The sequence below is a fragment of the Triticum dicoccoides genome, chromosome 3B (genome assembly GCF_002162155.2).
Source record: "Triticum dicoccoides isolate Atlit2015 ecotype Zavitan chromosome 3B, WEW_v2.0, whole genome shotgun sequence".
In the NCBI taxonomy this organism is placed as follows: domain Eukaryota; kingdom Viridiplantae; phylum Streptophyta; class Magnoliopsida; order Poales; family Poaceae; genus Triticum; species Triticum dicoccoides.
In genome coordinates, this window is record NC_041385.1 from 328,214,876 (window position 1) to 328,239,304 (window position 24,429).

The 24,429-nt window shown below is 42.8% G+C and overlaps 1 long non-coding RNA gene across 1 annotated transcript; it reads right to left on the reverse strand.

Annotated features, from left to right (window-relative positions):
* Window positions 1-12,937: 12,937 nt before the first annotated feature.
* On the reverse strand, window positions 12,938-17,194 carry LOC119275996. The gene is made up of 4 exons (XR_005136164.1): window positions 16,756-17,194; window positions 14,942-15,173; window positions 14,203-14,853; window positions 12,938-13,212 (listed from the first exon to the last, which is right to left on the reverse strand). It is a non-coding gene; the product is annotated as an uncharacterized LOC119275996 (long non-coding RNA).
* Window positions 17,195-24,429: the final 7,235 nt, after the last annotated feature.

Here is a 24,429-nt window from a genome sequence, read left to right on the forward strand (position 1 = left end):
AATTTTGCACGATTACCTACATAAAACATCATACACACTTGATAAAAAAATAACACAATTAAACATCTACTCAAAGAAAAAAAAATCAACTCGCTCCTAGCATTATCGAAATGGCCTATGGGTTTAGCATTGGTTTTGGGTCACCGAGTATTTGTTGGAGATGGAACCATTGGTGTTGAGTGAGCAAGCGCTGGTGCGCGTCGTCGTCGTCGTCGGAACTCCGGTGATGAAGAGATGGTGGTGAGTGATGCTCCTAGTGACGAGAAAGCACCGGGACACGGATGGACATAACGGACGGTCAACGGGTGACGTCGACGTCAGTCCCGAATAGAGCAGCGGCACTACTCCGTTGTGCGTGTGGCCAATGATTGCAAACGACTGGGAAATGATGTCTAGGAGGTAGGCTTTGGCAAGGGGAGTCTGTTGGTGGGAGGAATTGGCGCTGGGATGCTCACCTTAGGCGATAGTAGGCGAAGAGCAGTGCAGATGGGGCTGTAGTGCTGGGTGGATTACGAGTGATTGGAAAGGAATTGGAGGATGAAATGATGGGGATTTTATAGAGGGCCTCTGGATGCACGCCGTGACGCGAAGGGTCTGCCGAATGGGTGTCGGAGGAGGGAGAGCAGGAGGTGAATGCCATTGTTGGGCCAATAACTTCATCAGTTACTTGCATCATAATAAGTCCAACATGAGTGGAGCCATTAGACTGAACGGACTCGTCGTTGAGTGGGGAGTAATTCTTGTGTTGATGAAGAATGAAAACGGTGAAGGGGTTGATGGGATTTGAAGGGAAAAGAAGAGGCAGCAGCCATGGCGTTTCTTCTCTATATAAGTGTACAGGTACGTGCACGTGCGTGCGGGAGGAAGGAGGAGAGCCGAGCCGTCCGCTCTCTCATTCGGCTAGGCGATGTCCAGCTAGCTGGGCCTTGGGCCAAGTTTCTTTGGTGGCTGGACACTTAGCAAGAAGAAAACAAAATAGAGAAGAGATGGCCCAATGCATACGTGAATGTGTGTGACCAATTTTCTGGCATGCGTGCAATATGCCAACAATGGCTAGGCTAGGATGCACGTATTGGTTCAAGGACCAATAAAGAAAGAGAAATGAAAGGAGGGAGAAGAAAAGAAAATCAATATAATATAATATTGATTTCTTTTATTAGGATTGCTACAAGAGGAACAGAAACAAAGACAATCTTAAAAGTCCTCAAGAATCCAAGAAATCAAAGTAACAAAATAAGCAAGAAGAATTTAAATGAAATACTACGAACGAATAAATCGACTCAGGATATTACGGAAAATATTTTCCACCTCACATGTGCTAAATTAATTCCAAACAACTTGGTATTAATTTGAGCAATCTCCAAAATATATAATTAAATATTACGTTGCAACCTCCCTTGGCTACGAAAAAAATTGAACTCTCGAAAAAATCAGGATGTTACAGAATTTTCTAGGGTTATGAATTTAGTTCTAGTATGATGGGTATTCAAGAGGGGAATAATAAAAAATTTCATGTAGATCATTGAATATATGAGAAGTTTGATTCCATGCATTTGTTTTGAGATATAAAGATGGTGATATTAGAGTCATGCTAGTGAGTAATTGTGGTTTAGTAAGAATATTTGTGTTAATGTTTGTGATTCCCGAAGCATGCACGTATGGTCTCTTGTTATGCGATGATACTTGAGCATGATTTACTATTAATTGTCTTCCTTATGAGTGGCAGTCGGGGACGAGCGATGGTATTTTCCTACCAATCTACCCCCCTAGGAGCATGTGTACTAGTACTTTGTCTCAGGGGTTAATAAACTTTTTAAATAAGTATGTGAGTTCTTTCTGACTAATGTGAGTCCACGGACTATACACACTCTGACCTTTCTGCATTTTGCTAGCCTCTTCGGTACCGTGCATTGCCCTTTCTCACCTTGAGTTGTGGCGCAAACTTCGCCGGTACGTCCAAACCTTGTGATATGAGACACTCTTTCACATATAAGCCACCATATATCTTCATAAAAACAGCCACCATACCTACCTATTATGGCATTTCCATAGTTATTCCGAGATATATTGCCATGCAACTTCCGCCATTCCATTTTGTTATGACACATTCCATCATTGTCATATTGCTTTGCATGATCATATAGTTGACAAAGTATTTGTAGCTTGGCCATCGTTCATATTTTTTTATACATGTTACGCTAGATCATTGCACATCCCGGTACACCGTCGGAGGCATTCATATAGAGTCATATTTTTGTTCTAGTATCGAGTTATAATTCTTGAGTTGTAAGTAAATAAATGTGTGATGATCATAATTATTAGAGCATTGTTCCATGTGAGGAAAGGATGATGGAGACTACGATTCCACCACAAGTTAGGACGAGACTCCGGACGAAAATTAAGAAAAGAGGCCAAAGAGCCCAAAATAAAAGAGAGAGGCCAAAGAGCCCAAAAAAAGAGAAAATAAAAAAATGAGAGAAAAAGAGAGAAGGGACAATGTTACTATCCTTTTCCACAATTGTGCTTCAAAGTAGCAGCATGTTCTTCATGATAGAGAGTCTCCTATTTTTTCACTTTCATATAATACTAGTGGGAATTTTTCATTATAGAACTTGGCTTGTATATTCTAATGATGGGATTCCTCAAATTCCATAGGTCTTCATGAGCAATCAAGTTGGATGCACACCCACTTAGTTTTCTGTTGAGCTTTCATACTATTATAGCTCTAGTGCATCTATTGCATGGCAATCCCTACTCCTTGCAGTAACATCAATTGATGGGCTTCTACATAGCCTGTTGATTAGCCTCGTCAATGTGATACTTTCTCCTTTTTATATTCTCCACACAACCTCCAACATCATATTCTATTCCACCCATAGTGCTATATCCATGGCTCACACTCATGTATTGCGTGAGAGTTGAAAAAGCTGAAGCACGTTAAAAGTATGAACCAATTGCTTGGCTTGTCATCGGGGTTGTGCATGATAAATACTTCGTGTTAAGAAGATGGAGCATGACAAGACTATAGGATTTTGTAGGGATAACTTTCTTTGGCCATGATATTTTGAAAGAACATGATTGCTTTTAAGTATGCTTAAAGTATTACTATTTTTATGTCAATATTAAACTTTTGTTTTGAATCATACCGATCTAAATATTCATGCTACATAAATAAAGATTACATGATAAACATGTTAGGTAGTATTCCACATTAAACATTTTGTCTTTATTATTTACCTACTCGAGGATGAGCAGGAATTATGCTTGGGGATGCTTGATGCGTCTCCAATATATCTATAATTTTTTATTGTTCCATGCTATTATATTATCGATCTTGGATGTTTTATATGCATTATTACGCTATTTTATATCATTCTTTGGGACTAACATATTAACCTAGTGCCAAGTCCCAGTTGCCATTTTCCCCCTTGTTTTTGCCTTTTTAGAAAATCAATACCAAATGGAGTCCAAATGGGACGAAACTTTTTGATGATTTTTCATGGACCACAAGACACCCTGGAAGCTTCGGGAGGAGGCCAGAAGGGCCACTAGTCAACCAGAAGCTCACAGGGCATGCCCTAGGTGCGCCCCAAGCTTGTGGGACCCCCGTGGCACTTCCAACCCTAATTATTCTTCCATAAATATCTAAATATTTCCCGTGGGCCAAAGGTCACACCAAAAATACATTTCCACCGCTGCAAGTTTCTGTTCTCGCCAGATCCCATCTGGAGGCCTTTTCTGGTACTCTATCAGAGGGGGATTCTACCACGCAGGGCTTCTACATCAACCTTGCTTCCCTTCTTAGGATGTGTGAATAGTTAACCATAGACCTAAGGGTCCATAGCTAGTAGCTAGATGGCTTCTTATCTCTCTTTGATCTTCAACACAATGTTCTCCTTGATGTTCTTAGAGATCCATTCAATGAGAACTTCTCTTGTGGTACGTTTGTTGAGATCTGATGAATAGTGGGTTTGTGATCAGATTATCTATGAATATTATTTGAGTCTTCTCTGAACTCTTTTATGCATGATTAAGATAGCTTTGTATTTCTCTCTGATCTATAGATTTGGTTTGGCCAACTAGATTGATTTTTCTTGTAACGGGTTCAATCTTGCGGTGCTTATTCCCAATGATAGAAGAGGTCACGACATGTATTTGTATTGTTGCCATTAAGAATAAAAAGATGGTTTTTTTCATATTGATTGGATCTATCCCTCTACATCATGTCATCTTGCTTAAGGCGTCACTCCATTCTTGTTAACTTAATACACTAGATGCATGCTGGATAGTGGTCGATGTGTGGAGTAATAATAGTAGATGCCGGCAGGAGTCAGTCTACTTGTCACAGTCGTGATGCCTACATTCATGATCATTGCCTTAGATATCATCATAACTATACGCTTTTCTATCAATTGCTCAATAGTAATTTGTTTACCCACTTGATGCTTTCTTTCAAGAGATAAGCCTCCAGTGAAAAGTATGGCCCCCAGGTCTATTTTTATCATATTATTTTCAGATCTATAAAATCAAAAACACAGAAATACCTTGTTGCAATTTATTTACTTTTATCTTGTTTTGCACTTTAAATATCCATCACTATTAGATCTCATCCTTGCAAGTAATCGTGAAGGGATTGACAAACCCTTTATTCCGCTGGGTGCAAGTTTGTTTTGTTTGTGCAGGTGCTATCATTGGAGACTTGTGTGTTCCTCCTACTGCATTGATACCTTGGTTCTTAACTGAGGGAAATACTTATCTCTACTTTGCTGCATCACCCTTTCCTCTTCAAGGGAAAAACCAACACAAGCTCAAGAAGTAGCAATCCCACCCCCAAATCTTTTATATTCCAGAAAAAATCACGAGCCGGATCTCACGCCGCTGATCTCTAGAACAACAACACGTGTGACGGGGCATCACATAGAGAGGCCGCGACACGTGGTGGATTTCATGGGTAAAAATAATGGTGCCACACCGCCACTTTCCTCACTAACCCACGTCATTATTGCTTCTGCACGCGCATGAATTCAAATCTCGAGACCTTTAGAGAAAATAAATTTGACGTATTGCCCATGATTCCTTTCCTGAAGGACATATGTCAGCTCGACCGACCACCCTGTGCAGGGACCATCCACTCGGCCATGCTAAACACAGGACTGAAGTCCTCTTCAGGATTGCTATGAGATGAGTTTGACGCCCCTCTGCAAGTTAACTTGGTCCTTTCAGTAGGCTCCAAGGCGCATGACTCGTAAATCTGGACTCGTAGAAGGCCTGCGCCGGTGTTCCCCTGGGATAAGGAGTGGCATCTCTCTGGAGAATCAGACCACACACCGGCATGGCCACTCGAGTTGTAATGGCATGACCTCAGCCGGGCCCCAAGTCTATCTCCTCCGAGAGACAAACAAATGCCACCAGGTTTATCGCGGCGATCAACGACACCCAGTCATTTGGGGGAAACTCCTAGTCTAGTATCCATTGTGTTTTCGTCTATGGAGAAGTGAACCACGACTCGAAAATGTATTTTGAGTGCCCCAGAAGCACTCGGACTTAACCGAAGGATCGGTTTGCTTGTCCTATGAAACCTCAACTGATCCGGGGACTAATAATGAGGTCACCTACTATAGGTAGGGTCAATGGCCCATCAGATGGGACCCACATGGGGCCCCACACCATCATCGGTAGGTTCCTGGACCATACTAGCATTCATATTCATATATCAGGAAGTCCACTCGGACAACTCGATGGCACCCGGACGACCACCCGTGGCTAGGCTGGACAACCATCACTCGGACTATGGAGATGAAGGGATGGCGTGGGAGCTGCAACGGTCGAGGAAGCCTAAGTCACCCTTAAGGCAGAGTTAAGACTACCATTACCTTTAACTACTATAGTAGAGGCTCTTTGCACCTTTAAGTGACGCAATCAATGTCATTAAGTGCCCTGGCGATGTGGAGGGCATGGGGCTGCGGCGCCCTCTATATAAGCTACACTCCACCTCCCGAGCCGGTGTCGAGCAATCTTTGTAACAATAACCATCAAAACAAAATTAAGCATCAGGGCATGAGACGTAGGGCTCTTACCTCCGCCGCTAGGGGCCCGAACTCGCTAAACACCAAGTGTTATACTTGCACCGTAGCTAGGCTCCGCGCCTCATTCATACCCCTAGTACTCATTGTCAAGATCATAACCTCGACACTTGCACTCTATTACAGCGGGATGTGCGGTATACGCGTCTGCCATGCCATCTGTCGATGTCGAAGAGGAACAGGGGTGGACAGGTGGGTGTAAGAGAGGTAGCCGAGTGATGATGACAGGTTGCGATGACGTGAGGAGGAAGAACGAGCAGTGGCCGAGGGCTCCGACGTCCATAGCACGAGCTTTGCATGTCTAACACCTCGATCCCGCATGGTCACCGTGTGCACAGGCATACACGGTACTTTTCGAGGGTGCAGACCACGTCCTACGTGAAGTCCTTTCAATGCGGTGATATGTAGTGCTCTTGGTTGGCCACCTAGGTCAAGGGATTTAAAAAGAGACTGCTGCAAAGGTTTTGTATAGAAACTTTGACATCAAGCTGTGCTCAATTGGCTCGCATAAGGCTGAATTTTTTTGGTTAAGCATCTCTTAGGATGGTAGTTAAGAGGTAAAAATTTCAGCTTCATTGGATCAAGGACAAATATACTTGCTTGATAAACTGTCATTTCTGACCTGAAGCAAAAACATTTTTCCCAGCTGTTCTGAAACACGAACACGTCACTGTGTACCCTCGACGCCGGGGGTGATGCATCGCAACTCACATCGAAGGAGACTCACCGGAAGCGCGGTACGCAGGACAATCCGGCGGCAGTTTTGTACACCCGAAACCCCGCACGCCCGGGAGGGACCCTGTCAGGGTGCGCGGTGACTATGGGCTGCCCTAGGCCGACCTGATCGCTCCTAGGGCCTCGAGGTTCGCCATCCTGCAAGGAAGAAGAACGAGCAAAGAACGAGAACTAGGGTTAAGGAGAAATGATAAAAGATAAAAAGTGGTATATGATTTTTTTGATTGTGTGTTGTTCAATCGGCCGTCACCCAGAGGCGGCTGGACTTCCCGTGCAAGGAAAAGTCTTGGATTCACGTCCAAAACCCTAGTCAAATTCGGATTGGTTTTGTCCGAACTTTCCAAAATTGTTCGGTTTAAACTGGCTGCACCTTGTGGGTCTTTTTTGTGGTGGTAAACGACCTCGGATGGAAACGAGTCCAAAATCAATCTTGACCGTTTGTACAAGACGTCATCTTGAGGGTAGAATCGCTCGCGCAAAACAGGCAACTATTCATGCTACCCATCAGATAGGGTGTCTGGTGGGGCGCGCCCTTTTTTGCCTCCTGACAGGGCTGCATTCCGATGGCTCTAGCTTTTGCATACAAACTCAGATTGGAATAAGTTTTATATCAAAATCAATCATTTTGACAAGACGAAGACAATCCATGTAGATCGTGTTTCCATTTGAGTTCGTCTTGAGGGATTAATCAACCAGACTGTAATCTGCATATAAGATCTTAGTACTTTGAGCATAGTTTTGGCCTTCGAGATGAAATCGGACGGTGATGACCCAAACTTTAAAGATGTTCATATTAACAATATGGAACTCTTTCATGTATATCACTTCTCCATTTGAGGCCATCTTAAATAAGTTCTTGACCGTGCCAAAATCTGGTGTCAACACATGCCCCCCTGTTTTTCGGCAAAGCTTGTGTGCCAAAAAATAACTTGCACATAGCTTCCTCTAAGGACGATGTCTTCATCGGCCATTTTGCATATTCTTAGGACGATAAGTTTATACCGGCCATTTCTTGTGTGAATATTTTAATGCAAGCTTGGGTGAAACTTTCTCAAATTCATTAATCCGACTATAAAGTTCCATAGGTATGCATGTCAAAACCATCCATCAACTATATTGTCAGCCCTTCTGTTAGGATCTTGCAGATAATCAGCAATTAACTTTCTCGAATCCTTACTTTGCCTGTATAAATGTTTCATTAGTGGCCGAGGTGGTGAGCTCCAATTCGGCCTTACCTATGTTGGCAAGAATAAGCATCGGCTATTGATAGACGTGCAATACACTATGACCAACATGGTAGCCGTATGTTTGCTATGCCAACCCTCTCCAATTTTCATGCCCAGATATATGATCAATTTGAAAGCAACCCAAGGTAAATTTAAATATTGATAACCCTTGGATATTTGTTGCACTACTCATAACGAATCACCGAAAGCCTCAATATGTTTAGCACATATGACAAAAGTTCCAAAATAAATAACATTGCTTATTCGGCTTTGATTATTGTGCAATAAATATTTTAAGAGGCATGAGGCTTCACAAAACAGCACTATATGGATATATATATATAAACAACACCAACACCGTGACCATTGTTATGAATTCAACTATCAAAACATAATCTCCATAGTACTTGTCTTGCTCTCCAATCGAACTAAGGACGATGTTATAATACTACACCGGCCATACTTTGACATATTCTTAGGGCGATAGGTAAATATCGGCCGTTAACATAAGGTCCATGTAAACTTCATCCACCAATGCATGTGTAGCCAAAATAAACAAATGAAATGACAAATCAAGTATTTCGCCCCTTTAGATCAGCAACAAACTTGTAGCCAATAAAATGTATAGTGATTTGGCAATACCCTTTCATGATGTAAGAAATTATATTGCATCCATGGATTAAAATAAGCCCATTGAGGGTTACCAAACATACCTGATGACGAATTCGATGGCATAGGCGTTAATCGCATAGTTGAAGAATATGGATAATGTGTAGACTGAAGATGTTGAAACCTTCGGCTCGGTCCTTCATAGTTTTCACTCTTTTCCTTCTTCACCTTTGCCACACTTCTTGTAATGGAAGCTTGCACATAATTATTATTTTGAGTACTTGCTTTGGGAACCCATGCCATGTTCCTTTCTTCAGGTTCTTGTGCACTAAGCTTTTGTAACTCCTTCTCTTGCCAACACGACAAGCCGAGTGAGCACCTCGACTGTGATTTTGTTTCAACTAATGACAACTCTTTTTTGCCCTTGTGCACCCTCAACTTGTTTTCTTCAGATTTGGCACTCTGATTTTTATCAATTGACTGCTTCACTTCTTTGCCTTTTGTAGTCAATGCCAACACTTTAATTGTCTCTTTGTTATTTGAGATCAAATCTGAAGTAGCACACTTACGACCATCTCTTTTCACGCGGTAAACTTGCTTTACCACCTCTTTCTTCTTCCTTGAGCTCTAGACTAATTCCTTATGATTGAAACGGTCTTTGATGCGTGATTGTTCAAATGTCGATCTTCTTGGAGCTGCATAGTATTGGTGAGATGGTCTAAAATAAGATGGACAATGTGCCCTTGTATCATACATGTCCCATGATGAATATGGATCTATATGAGCATAGGTAGGCATCCACGGCATTGGCATTGGCGGCCCAAAATAAGGATATGAATATGTTGCATTAAAATTATCATTTTGCCAATACCGATCCTCATATTTGCGCCTTGGGGGTGATCTTGGTTTCTTTGCATGATTTGGCCGATAAGCATTCTTCTCTTCACTCTTCTTTTGATATTTATCCAATAGTTCGACGAAGGTGATTTTTGATCTCTTACACTTGCGCTTATTTCGGCCTTTGTTTTCTTTTGGTTTGCTTTCATCGATCATTGGATTTGCTTGCTACCCCCCAGTCCTTGGCGTCTCCATTGTAGCTTCGATGGAATTTTCGCCCTCAAGATTATGTTCATTATTCTCTTCAACAACTTCTTTACTTGAAAGCTTGATGGGACCTGTAGTTTTTACCTTCTCTTTAAATGGATCAGCTTGAAGCAGCCGATGCAAAAACTTTCTACCATCGGGACCAATCAGAATATACTGGTCGTCTCTTGGTGTCCCAACAAATTCCAGTCGTCCTTTATCAATGGGTGATTTAACTATTTGACGAAACATGTTGCAATCCTCAAAATTATGCTTGGACGAATCATGCAACTTATAATACATTCGTCCCTAGATAGATGGCTCAACATGGTGATCAAGAATTCTAATATAACTATTTCTCAACAACAAATCAAATATTTGATCACACATGCTTGAATTGAAGGTAAACTTTTTATTCTCTAGCCGATCTTGCTGTGAGAACGGCTTTGGAGTTAAGCAAACAAATGGTTCAAATTTTGCATCACCCCATTCGGCTATGCATTGTGTTTTGCACTCTATCTCCGATGTCTTTGGATAAGAAACTATACTGACATCGGTTTGCTCAGAAGAGTTTAACCTTGGCTTTAAATTTCTGAAACGAAAATAGTTAGAACATACATGTCTCAATTGAGACCAAGTGTAAGCCAAGTAAGAAATAAGGAAAGCTACCCAATTAGATACGAGCTTTAGATAAAGCAATGGGAAAATCCTTGGTTGCAATCATTTTTCGCCATCGGTCGTCCTGAATGGTGCAATGTGTTGACCGATATGCTTTGTGACAATCTGATTGCTAACAAATAAATTACCCTTCTTCATTGGTATCTCAATATTTCTTATGATTTTTTTTCTAATATATGCATCAACAACTAAGACATGACCAAATCTGAAAATAGGTAAAATAGTTGCTAGACATACCTCTTGAAATATGTTGGGAGAGCATGATGGTGGTGTGACTTGAAGAATATCTTGCTCCGCCTTCGGATAGCTCCCCAACGCCTATTTTTCTTGATTTCGTGCATCATTACTTTGAAGATCTTTGTCCACCAAACTTTATTCGGCTACTTGTTCTTGTTCTTGAAGCTCATCAATTTCTATGGTATGAAACTCATAGGGCGGGAAGTAGGTTCCATTAACTTCAGAAAAAGCAAGTATGGCGGTCTTGCTATACTTTTCGTGCCCTTTCTCAACAATGTTTGCCTCTTTGGATTTGACAGATTCGGAATATATACTACTTGATTCGGCCTTTTCAACCGAAGCACTTTTTGTTTCCGAAACATCATTTTTTTCACTGGTTATATCAATTGGCAAGGCTTCTTTTATTTGAGCCAATTCCCTATCAATTCTCTCTTGGTGAAGTACTTGCACCCTATCACGTAAAGCTTTAACTCCTCTCTCAATTTCAGCCCGCTCTAGATCAGTTCGCCCCCCAATGCTTTTAGGATCTTTCGGCAATTAATTGTTAGTGTTGCCAAAATTTTGCAATTGTGTAGCGGGTGTATCATATGTTGCGGTACAAGGTGAAGGTGTATGCACTGCTGTATACCCATATGCTCTCTCCCCAATACTATCAATTGATGAAGTTTCATCTTCCTGCAAAACTCTAGGCTTTGTTGCAGCATAATCAGGAAATAACCCGTTTTCATATTGTTCAAGGCAAAGAGCACTAATTCTCTTGTTTTGTGCCAAGCTCTTTTTTAATGCAGCCACAACCGCTTCTGGAAGGGATTGCTACACAATACTTTCAGATTCTTTCGGCAATGATTTGTGAGTGTTGCCAAAATTCTTGAATTGCGTAGAGTATGCATTATATGCTACAGTATTTGATGACGACACATGTGTTCCTGTAAAATTTTTACTTATTCGGCAATGACCATGAAGATGCGGGGCCGAATTATGAACATCTACAGTTGCATACGGTGTTGAAAAATTACTAACATGAGGTGTAGCATATGATGGTGGAGAGTAACTGGCCGAATAGCTAGTAGTAGCATGGCCAATTCTCCCATCCATCGGCAAGGTTGGATTCACATATTGCAAATTAGTTGCCGATGAATAAAAAGGTTAAACACTTTCTTGTATGCTATTGGAAATTTTAACATGAGGTATTTCAAATTGATTAACCAAACCCATCATCTTGTTCATCGGCATATGGATTTGTGGGGTTGCCAATGCATGAGAGTTTGGATACATATGTTGTACGTTGCTAAAATCATAAGAATTTCAAACATGAAAATTGTTTTGCATCGGCCCTTGCGCATAACTAGATGCATGATTGCTAAAACTAGGGCTAGCCGATACATTATGCTCATTAGGTGATCTAGTAACAACATATGGATTATTTGCGTCTACAAAGGGGAATTGGGTATTCATATTACCTTTGTAGATCGCAACAACTTGATGATGATCTCTTCGTAGCAACAACGGGCTGGAGACCGTTCAAAGCTTCATCCCCAGTGAAGTCACCAAAAAGTGTGTTCGCAAACATGAACACGTCGCCGTGTACCCTCGACGCCGGGGGTGATGCACCACAGCTAACGTCGAAGGAGACCTGCCAGAAGCGTGGTACACAGGACAATCCGGCGGGCGCTTTTGTACACCTGAAATCCCGCACGCCCGGGAGGGACCCCTGAGGGAGTCCTGGATGAAGGGGTCACTACAAGAAATATGTCAACTTGTGACCTTGACTGCTGGTCACTGAAAGGTCATTGTTTTTCATTTACGACCTTTTTGTGACAAAAAATAGAAGGTCAAAAGCTGGCAGTCGTAAACTAAAATTAACGACCTTGTCTGTGAGAAGGTCGTAGACGTTTACGACCAAAGCAGAAGGTCCTTGAACCCATGACCTTTTGTTTTGGTCACTAGCTGTCTGCTCAGACCACATCGGATCTGACGTGGCAATCGGACGTGGCAAAATTGCGACCAATTCAAAAGGTCGTTAATTAGATTCAGCCCGGTCCAATTCGGTGTTCTACATGGGCCGAGCCCAACAATTCGGCCTTTTTTACTTATTTTTTACTATTAATTTTGGTCAGCTACATGGGCTTGGCCCATTAATTCAGCCTTTTTGCTTTCTAAGATCTAGCCTTTTCACATTCTATATAATTTCTATTTTCGGATTTTCTTTGTTTTTTTGTTACATTCAATTTTTAGATTATTGTAGTCAACTGGGTGCACATTGCTTGTAGTTAACACACCGATATACCAATCATCAAGTTTTAATTTTTCACAGCTTGTTTTCAACACACCAATTTAAATAACAGCCAAACTCAGTTTATTACAATATTCCACACAATCACAATATACACCATACATTATTTCACCAATCACAATATAGCACTCTACAGGTAAAACTCTCAACAATATAGCACTCTATATTAGGGGCCAGCCAAGCCTACTACCATGCATGAGGCCACAACCAACCCAATAGCATCAGCACTATTGGAGCCCTGACCAACGTCCAAGCTTTATCAAGCTCCCTGCAAATTGCATTTAGTGGCAAAGCATCAATAGATGAAGTTTCAAAATGAATATCTTAGGGGAAGCTACACTTGGCATATACACGGGCAGACTTGGGTTTAAGTAACCAAGTCATGTTTAAAAGAGTTAACTGAAGGAGTACAATTAGCGTGTAACCCGGAAAACATATAGCTAGTACCTATCTATCATCACATGGAAGCCAAATACTATTAACTAATAATTAGTAGGCATCTACGTAATGGCTACCACAAGCAAAAGTGACAACAGAAAGAATAGGGGGACTAGGAGGCAGTAAGGAGAAGCAATCCACAATGAACAAATTATGCAAATACACATTGAAAATGGAAACAGAAGAAGATTGCCTATTTGTGTGTGTGTTGTACATAGCTTATTTCTTTAGCCAATATAGCTGCAGCATTAGCACAAATGCACAAGCAACATAAGCAGCAGTAACTACTAACTATTGGATCAACATCAGCAGCCAGCCAGCCACCATCGGCAGTAGCATAGAAGCAGCCAATAGCTAGCAGAGACAAAACTACCACGACAGCAGTGCATTAGAGCAGCAACAGCAGCAGTGCAGCTAGAGGCCTAGAGTATCAACAGCAACAATACATCTAGATTCTAGAGCATCAACAGCAGTAGTACAGCTAGAGGCCTAGAGCATTAGAGCATCAACAACAGCAGTATAGCTAAAGGCCTAGAGCATCAACAGCAGAAGTACACCTAGATTCTAGAGCAGTAGAGCATCAACAGCAGCAGTACAACTAGAGGCCTAGCGCTTTTCTTCCCACACATGACCAAGGCAAGGCGTTGATCCAGCGCCTCTTGCTTCAGCGCGCATAATCAGCCTATTAAGCGTGCCTTCTTGAACTTTGGCAACACATGCTTGCATAAACTCATGGAAGGAAGGTGAAAACATTTCAGAGTAATCCAATTCAAAATCAGAAGGTCTGCTTTCTACTCAATATTAACAGGGATGCATGTACCTCTATGCTTTGGCATCTCAGTCGGAGGGGGCAAAAAATAGGCATGCAAAGTGAAGCCATCTCTTGTTGCTTCATGCAAAGCTACAGCCAGCCAGGAAGCAGCAGCACCAAGTTTCATGTGATGGCACGGTGGAACCAGCAAAATATATTGTCCTGTAGAGGCATTCTTATCACCATACAATTATCACAACTAGTAATTGCAAGAACAAGAAAGCTTAAACAAAGGTAAAGCTCGGTAACAATAGGTTAATGACAACAACAGTTTGACAACATCAGCAGGTCAATAACAACACCATCAAGTCCTGGGAGTGCCTTAATTTAGTCCATTTTTGATCAACAACTTATCCTAAGGACGACATGCTATCGAACTTTGGAAAATACAATATGAATATGACAGCAATAGCAGCAAGTCCTACACTAAAATAAGCAATCATGATTTCTAACAATAGCAATCATCAGCAGCAAGTCCTAACTTAACAGCAGCAATGAGAAGAGAAGATAGGAAAATAGAAGAAAAGAGATGAGAAGTTTCTATTAATGAAAAAAAATTAGTCATCTTTTCAACTGAATCAAATGAGTAGCTCTACACTGAAGCTCCACCACATCCTCTTGGGTGTAAGATCTCATAGACAGCATAGGCACCACCAGTACCTTCAGATTTGGCAAACAAAATGGGAAATCAAGCCACTAGTTTGCACAAAGAACAATAACCGAAAGCAGAGCAGTAAAGCCGCAACACCTCATCGATGATGCTCCCATCTCCGTCTAGCGTGAACCCGTACTCCACGAAGTGGCTTCGGGGCCTCCAGGGTGCCGGCTACCTCCTAGCCGACCGGAACACACGACCGACGATGGTGACGGTGTTGGCGCTGGACAGTGTCGCCGTTGTCCCATGAGCCAGTCATCATTGACAGTATCGCCGCGTTCGCCAGCTTCGGGAGCCGGCTTGGACCACGGGAAGAGGTCGGCAGCTGCAAGCATAACACATAAGCACATCACATCAGAAGCCTAGATGAACAAGCAATCTATCTATCTAGAAAACAAACAAAGCATCTCAGGGTTTAAGCTAGTACTAGGATGCAACACTAGTTTCGGCTGCTTCCTCTACAAACTTAGCAGAATCACATAAGCGGAGTAAAGCAGGTTGAATGTTGAGCAGCACATATACTAGATGAGGTACAAACTGAATACTAGACATTCTTCAAAGCAAGCTCTTGTTAAAAAATAAGGAAAACATGAGTAACCAGCATGCTGGTTGGTTGCTGGCCAAGTCACTAGCTCAAACTGTATGAACAAATCAGCGGATCACAGGAACCTTATCATCGTCCTCTCTCGAGCTGCCAGTCCCCATGATGACACGCCTCAGCCGGACGGACGGACAATGTACTGTGCTACACTGGGAGGTCAAATATTTCCAGCTCTAATTACAAAACTACTAACTACTAAGTACTAGTTCAGGTTCTGGTTCAGTTCCCAGCTCTCGAGCTGCCAGGTTCAGCCGAACTGGGAGTATCAATGTTAATCAACCAATCAACAGCGCGTGCTAGAAGACAGTACAAGACGGATGATTTTTAGGAACCATTAAATAAGTGAGACTAGCAAACTTTTTCAGAAACCATAAATTAATAAGCAAGGCTAGTGACTTGGTTGTTTCGTTGGCAGAAACCGTTAATATATAAGCCTCTGCTTACATAATCTGTGTACAGAAAACAAGACAAGCCTGAATTATGCTACACCCTTGGCAGCAGCCATGAAGGCCAGCCCAATGCCTGTGTTGCCACTGGTTGGTTCAATCAGCACACTCTGGAAACCCATTCACATGGAAAGCAAAATATCAGCAAAAGAAATCCTAGCAATCTGAATTTAGTAAATGTAGCTTTACAAAAAATCTGCAGAAAGTGCTTGCTATAAAACAACTTATAAGCATGAATAAAATGGCCAGGTGCACAAGTATTATTTTTAAGATTGCAAATATGGGGCAGCATATCATGATTCAGGGAAGGTGTGGTAAGTATTTAAATAGAGAGTCTCTAGATTATAATGTACTTAATTCAGGTGTAAGGTGTTGGTGAAGGGTTGACGTAGATGCTTACGAGCAGCTGGACAAGTCAAACAACTAGGTGCAGGTGCAGGAGAAAACGAATAATACTGTGCAAATCAAGGCCACATAAATGAACAATAGATTCCGTATGGTGCAGGCTTCATGGCGCTAGCATCCATGTGAAACGAATGCCTAACAATAGCATATACCTCAAACCCCCGCGCATTTCAGTTCCCCGGCTAGATTCATTCAGCTATTCCGCTAGCGAAATCACCCAAAAGAGGCGCGCGCGGCCGCACTGGCCACAACGGCCGCCGGAATGGATCCACCGCCCAATAGAGGAGACGAAGTGAGCAGGCACACCCGCTGCTCTGCTCGATCCAAGGATCCACAACCGCAAACGCAAGGCGATGCAGAACCACAATGGCGAGCAGTAAATAACCCGAGCCCTGTGTGGCCCGAGAGCGCACGGTCGGTGGCAACGTGGCGAGGAAGAAGGAGAACAGACGCACCTGGGATGGATCTTCTGCAGAAGTCGATGTGGACGATGAGGAAGATGCTGCAGTTGAAGTCGTGGTGGATGACGGCGGGGGAGGTGTGCTCGTGGAGGAACTCCAACACGCGGGCACAGTCCAGAGTGATGCCCAGTCGCGTCTGCCATGAGGGAGATCTTAGCGGCGCCGAAGGCGACGCTGAGCATGGGCAGCTCCGCAGGGCTCCACTCGTAGCAGGCGCCGGCCTCGCTGCCATAGGCCTTGGCCGGCTGCCTCGGGGTCAGACCCACCACCATCATCGCCAGCAAAAAGCAGAAGCTACGATCCAGTGGTTAGTTGGAGGTTGGAAGGGGAGGTTGTCGACGGTGGCGGTGGGGTTTGGGTTGGGGGCGGCGGTGGCGGCGGATCGAGATCCAGAGATTTGGGTTTGGCGCGGCGGCTGCGGGTGCGTAGGAGATCTGAGGGAGGGATATGGAAGGGCTGTGTTAGGGTTAAGTGGGTGAGAAAGTGAGGGGCGAAGGCTGCCGTTGGATCCGGGACGATCGGACGGTGGTTGATGCACGATCCGCGTGACATGCCCATGAACCAATCAGAATGCAGTAAACAATTTGAAGACCTTGTGACCATCTAAATGTGTCGTAATTGATTAAATATGAATTGTTTTACAAGAATTTCCTATTTTCCGAGTGTCAAAGATTGTTTTTTAAGGATCTACCATATATTTGTTGCAAATGGCACCACACCATTTTTATAAATCATTAGACCATATTTTATGTCCAATTGGCAAACAATTGGCTGTCAAAATCTTTTCATCCACCTTTCGTCAAAAACACAAATTTCCTCTCATTTAGCTCAAAACGGGTCAAATTTAAACTATAGGTACTTGATAGACTGCTCTTTATTTTTTCCAAAAATTATTTGTAGGTACATAAGTATCTATTTAAACGGAGAAACACCAAAAAAAATCCAAGATTCAACCGCTAGCTAGGAACGACCATTCCCGCTGTTTTGACCGTGTTTTGAAACGGGCATAAAAAATCAAAAAAATGGAAAACCTTCGCATTGTGTCATTAAATGTGACCAAGTTACCAGGAAAAATAATAAACTTGTAATACGGCAATTCTTTTAAAAAAGTGTTCTCAGAAACGAGCTATCATGTGTGAAGATTCATGGCTTTCGAGCCAAATGATCAATGTTATGGTAGCATTATGGCATAGTTTGTTCAAATGATCTCATATTGTGTACAAGGGTGCATCTTGGAATGGCAAACAATGTTGCCTAAGGAAGTTTTCATTTTCTTTGGACGAAAAATTCATTTTTCATTTTTCGAGTGCCCAAAAAGAGTTTTTTATGAAGGGCCTACCATATATTTGTTGCAAAATTGGACCAAATCATTTTTTAAAATACTAGGCCATATTTAATGCACAATTAACCAAATTTTTGGGTGTAAAAAGTTTTGATCCACCTCTGGTGAAAAAGACAAATTTCCACTGTTTCAGATGGAAGCCGGTCAAATTTGAACCGCAGCTGCCTCATAGTTTGCTATTTATTTTTTCCAAAAATCAATTCTAGGTACAAAAGTATTGATTTAATCATAGAAACACCAAAAAAATTCCAAGATTCAACCACTAGCTAGGAACGGTCATTCCCGTCGTTTTTGACCGCATTTTGAAACGGGCATAAAAATTTCAAAAAAAATCAAAAAATTGGGAAACCTTCACATTGTGTCATTATATGTGGCCAAGTTCCCAGGAAAAATAATAAACTTGTAATACAACAATTATTTAAAAAAATGTTCTCAGAAACGAGCTATCACGTGTGGAGATTAATGGCTTTCAAGCCAAATGAATAATCTTATGGCGACATTCATGGCATAGTTTTCTCAAATGATCTCATATTGTGCACAAGGGTGCATATTGGAATGGAAAACAATATTTCCTAAGGAAGGTTTCATTTTCTTTGGACGAAACAACCATTTTCCATTTTTCGAGTGCCCAAAAGGAGGTATTTTTGTGAAGGACCTACCATATATTCGTTGCAAAATTGTACCAAATCAATTTTCTAAAATACTAGGACATATTTAATGCACAATTGACCAAATGGTTGGGTGTAAAAAGTTTTGATCCACCTCTTGTGAAAAAGACAAATTTCTGCCGATTCAGGTGGAAGTGGGTCAAATCTGAACTGTAGCTACCTCGTAGTTTGCTCTTTATTTTTTCCAAAAATCATTTCTAGGTACATAAGTATCTATTTAATCAGAGAAATACCAAAAAAATTCCAAGATTCAACCACTAGCTACGAACGCTCATTCCCGCCGTTTTGACCGCATTTTGAAATGGGCATAAAAAATTCAAAAAAATCAAAAAATTGGAAAACCTTCACATTGTGTCATTATATGTGGCAAAGTTACCAGTAAAAATTATAAACTCGTAATACGGAAATTATTTTAAAAAAGTATTCTCAGAAACGAGCTATCACGTGTGGAGATCAATGACTTTCAACCCAAATGCTCAATCTTATGGCCACATTCATGGCAGAGTTTGTTCAAATGATCTCATATTGTGCACAAGGGTGCATATTGGAATTACAAACAATGTTGCCTAAGGGAGTTTTCATTTTCTTTGCATGGAAAATTCATTTTCAATTTTTTGAGTGCCCGAAAAGAGGTTTTTTTGTGAAGGACCTACCATATATTCGTTGCAAAATTGTACCAAATCAATTTTATAAAACACTAGGACATATTTAATGCACAATTGACCAAATGGTTGGGTGTAAAAAGTTTTGATCCACCTCTCGTGAAAAAGACAAATTTTCGCCGATTCAGCTGGAAGCGGGTCAAATTTAAACTGTAGCTACCTCGTAGTTTTCTCTTTATTTTTTCCAAAAATCATTTCTAGGTACATAAGTATCTATTTAATCAGAGAAACACCAAAAAAATTCCAAGATTCAACCACTAGCTACGAACGGTCATTCCCGCCATTTTGACCGCATTTTGAAACGGGCATAAAAAATTCAAAAAAAAAACAAAAAATTGGAAAACCTTCGCATTGTGTCATTATATGTGGCCAAGTTACCAGCAAAAATTATAAACTTGTAATACGGCAATTATTTTAAAAAAGTGTTCTCAGAAACGAGCTATCACGTGTGGAGATCAATGGCTTTCAACCCAAATGCTCAAACCTATGGCCACATTCATGGCATAGTTTGTTCATATGATCTCATGTTGTGCACAAGGGTGCATATTGGAATGGCAAACAATGTTGCCTAAGTAAGTTTTCATTTTCTTTGGACGAAAAAACCATTTTCCATTTTTCGAGTGCCCAAAAGGAGTTTTTTTTGTGAAGGACCTACCATATATTTGTTGCAAAATTTTACCAAATCAATTTTCTAAAATACTAGGACATATTTAATGCACAATTGACAAAATGGTTGGGTGTAAAAAGTTTTGATCCACCTCTGGTGAAAAAGACAAATTTCCGCCGATTCAGCCGGAAGCGGGTCAAATTTGAACTGCAGCTGCCTCATAGTTTGCTATTTATTTTTTCCAAAAACCATTTCTAGTTACATAAGTACCTATTTAATCATAAATACATGGTTTGGTGGCGATACATCGAGGTTTGGGCGGTGGCCGAGGGCCCCAACTCTAGAGCGCGTAAACTCGCATGTCCGCCGTGTGGTCACCGCGTGACCGTGGTGTTGCCATGTGTTCTGGGTGGCCTAGACATGTCTAGTGGGTGGGGCACTCCCCAGGTAGGTGCTAGGAAGAAAACTACAACATAAGATTCTCACGAGGAGACCGATCGATGCTCAAACATGAATTACCAGCCAAGTGTTTGATTAGCGGTACGGTAAATGTGGATGGCTAATGGGTGTGAGTTTTGGCTGAGGATGATCAGTTACTAAGAAGACCGTCCTCACAAATTTTCAGCTCAAAAGGATGAGCCTAGGTGGTACTTGCTTTGCAAAGTACCACACTGGACATAAATACGAATGCTGAAGCTGGGCTCAAAATAATGAATGGATTGAGCTGGCATTTGGTGGAGGATGGTTATTTGGGCATAGGAAAGCACTGTAGAAAATGGATACTATTTGGACATGCCAAAGTGGTACTTCCTTCACAAAGTGCTGCTTTGAACAGAATAGGAAAATGAATATCGTTGAACTATTTTTGAACTAGGCAAGGAAGGTTTTTCACATATTTGATGAAGATATGATCCACACAATTTAGGAGAATTTTTTGGGAATTTTTGGAATAACAGAAATATAGGTTGCTTCACAACCTAGGGCAAAAATTGACACATGTACATGACACATAGGCAAAAATGATGAGATGGAGCCTAGTCATCGCAACCCACCACAATTTACAAGGCTATGACCATCTATATTGGTCGTTAACAACTAGAAATAAGGCAGCGGACTAGCACTGTTTGCTTTATGACCATTTCGTGTAAGGAAATTACGACCTTTCTGACCAAAATGGTCGTAATGGTTTAGGGTGTGGAGCCCCCCGAACAACTTTTGACCAATTGGTCTGAAATGGTCATAGATCTATGACCAATTCTTCCAGGGTCACTGACAGAAGGTCACTAGTTGACATATTTCTTGTAGTGGGTCCTCTGACGGCCAGACTATGTAGCGTGGGTCAGACTGATGTGCTATGAAGATACAAGACATAAGACTTCTTCTCGTGTTCGGATGGGACTCTCCTTTGCATGGATGGCAAGCTTGGCGCCCGGATATTAAGATTCCTTTCTCTGTAACCAACTTTGTGCAACCCTAGTCCCCTCCGGTGTCTATATAAACCAGAGGGCTTGGTCCATAGAGGCAATCATAATCATACAGGCTAGACTTCTAGGGTTTTAGCCATTACGATCTCGTGGTAGATCAACTCTTGTAATACTCATATTCATCGAGATCAATCAAGCAGGATGTATGGTATTACCTCCATAGAGAGGGCCCGAACCTGGGTAAACATCGTGTCCCCTGCCTCCTGTTACCATCAACCTTAGACGCATAGTTCGGGACCCCCTACCCGAGATCCACCGGTTTTGACACCGACATTGGTGCTTTCATTGAGAGTTCCGCTGCGTTATCACCAAAAGGTTTTATGGCTCCATCAATCATCTACAACAATGCGGTCCAGGGGGAGGTTTTCCTCCCCGGACAGATCTTCATATTCGGTGGCTTTGCACTGCGGGCCAATTCGCTTGGCCATCTAGAGCAGATCGACAGCTACGCCCTTGGCCATCAGGTCAAGCTTGAAGCCTGAATTACGTTGTCGATATCCACGGAGACTTGATCTTCGACGGATTCGAGTCCATGAACATGACCTAAATCTGTCATCGGACAGTGCCCAGGAGATAGCGCATGTAACTGCTCTGGCCCTGGATCTGGAGCAGATTGCGCCGTCTGAGGATGGGAAGCTCAACCCTGCCGCGGAAGCCGCAGACTCAGCGGAGTTAGAGCCACACACAGATCCAACCTCGAGCGGGGCCTATGTCAATGGAACCTCAGATTCATCTCCGGCCATTGGTTCCGAACCGCATGCATCCACCCCCATCGAACCTGATCAGCGCCCATCGCCGAGTTCAGCTCCGCGGACATCTTCCGGCACTCTCCTTTAGGCATGTGCTAAACTCATTAAAATCCCTCTCCTTTTCAGGGGACTGTCAGCCGAACTATATCCGGTTTGGATTGGAAGCTGATGATAGATAATTCCTCTTTCCACCCATCACCCACTTCATTGCCACTGTCGAAGACTTAACCGACATGCTCGATTATGGCTCTGAAGACAACGACGGTATGGATGACGATGGCAGAGAAGAGTAGGCACAAAAACAACCGCTTATAGGGCGCTGGAAAGCCACCTCCTCGTATGACATATACATGGTGGATATACCCAAGGAGAACAACTGTGACAATGAAAAGGATCCAGTCGAGGATAATACTCCTAGGATACAGTCAAGGCACCGACGTCAGCGGCACCGCTCTAAACCACACCGTGGAAAAAATAGCAATACCGGCACAGGAGAAAATAATACTCCGGACGATGCCGAAGACAACGAAGACCCCGTTGAGCCAACCTCCGAACAGGACGAACGGGAAGATGGGCGAGTTACCCCTGATGAACAGGCCAAGAATGAAGACTCGGAGGACAGTAACTACCTTCCTCTCTCCGAGGACGAGGTGAGCCTCGGCAACGAGGATTTTATCATTCCCGAGGAACCTCTCAATCAGGAGCGCTTTAAGCGCCAACTAATAGCCACTGCAAGGAGCCTGAAAAAGAAGTAGCAGCAGCCTCAAGCTGATCAATATCTACTCAACGATAGATGGACTAATGTCCTTGCAACCGAAGAATATGACCTCGAGCGCCAACCAAAAGTTACCCGAAGTGCAAATTGTTACCCCAATTCGATGACGAGGCGCTGGAGCCCGTCCTACCAGCGCATAATGTGGCTGACCGACCACCACGTAGCCGGGACAAAGCGGCAACTCAAGCCGAACACCAGTCTGTACCTCGCCGTAAGGGCAGAGACACAACATCTCGGGGTCATACATATGACCTAGAGCAGGATCTAAACAACAGAGCAGGTCAGACCAGATCGATCGACAGATCTCGGGGACGTGCCCGGACGCGCAATGATGGCCATCTAGCCGGATGTGAGAAACACACCCACGCCCGGGCCGAGCACCACAGACGAACTCCATCTGAGCTACATCACGACATGGCCCGACATAGAGGCGCCGCACACCCCCTTTGCTTCACTGATGAAGTAATGGAACATGAATTCCCAGAAGGGTTTAAACCCATGAATATCGAATCATACGATTGAACAATAAACCCCGCAGTACGGATTGAAGATTCCCTTCTCCATATCCATATGGCCTGCGGTGATGACATCGACGCCATCAAATACCTCCCACTAAAACTAAAGGGACCAGCGCGGCACTGGCTGAACAGCCTCCCTGAGAACTCCATCGACAGCTGGGAAGACTTGAAAGACGCCTTCCGCAATAACTTCCAAGGTACATATGTTCGGCCTTCGGACGCTGATAACCTAAGTCACATCATACAACAGCCCGGGGAGTCTGCCAGGAAGCTCTGGACCAGGTTCTTAATAAAAAAACAAATTGTCGATTGTCCGGATGCCGAAGCCATCGCGGCCTTTAAAAATAGCGTCCAAGATGAGTGGCTCGCCTGCCACCTCCGTCAAGAAAAATCAAGATCCATGGCTGCCCTTACCACTCTGATGACCCCTTTTTGCGTGGGAGAAGACAGCTGGCTCGCTCGTAGAAGCGACAACACCGTTGATCCGGGTACTTCCAAAGTTCGAGACAGCAACTGCAAGCCTCGACACAATAAGCACAAGCGTCGCAATAACAATGAAGGAATGCAAGACACGGCGGTTAATGCCTAATTTAGTGGTTCCAAACCCGGTCAACGAAAAAAGCCATTCAAGGCAAACAGAGATGGACCATCCAATTTAGACAAGACACTGGATCGGCACTGCCAGATTCATGGCACCCCCGTAAAACCAGCCAATCACAACAACATGAGCTATTGGGTTTTTAAACAAGTCGGCAAGCTTAATGCCGAACACAAGGTGAAGGGGCTACCCAGTGGCAACGATGACGAAGAGACTCTCCAGCCGAAAACCGGGGGTCAGTGGCAACTTGGTATACATGACGCAC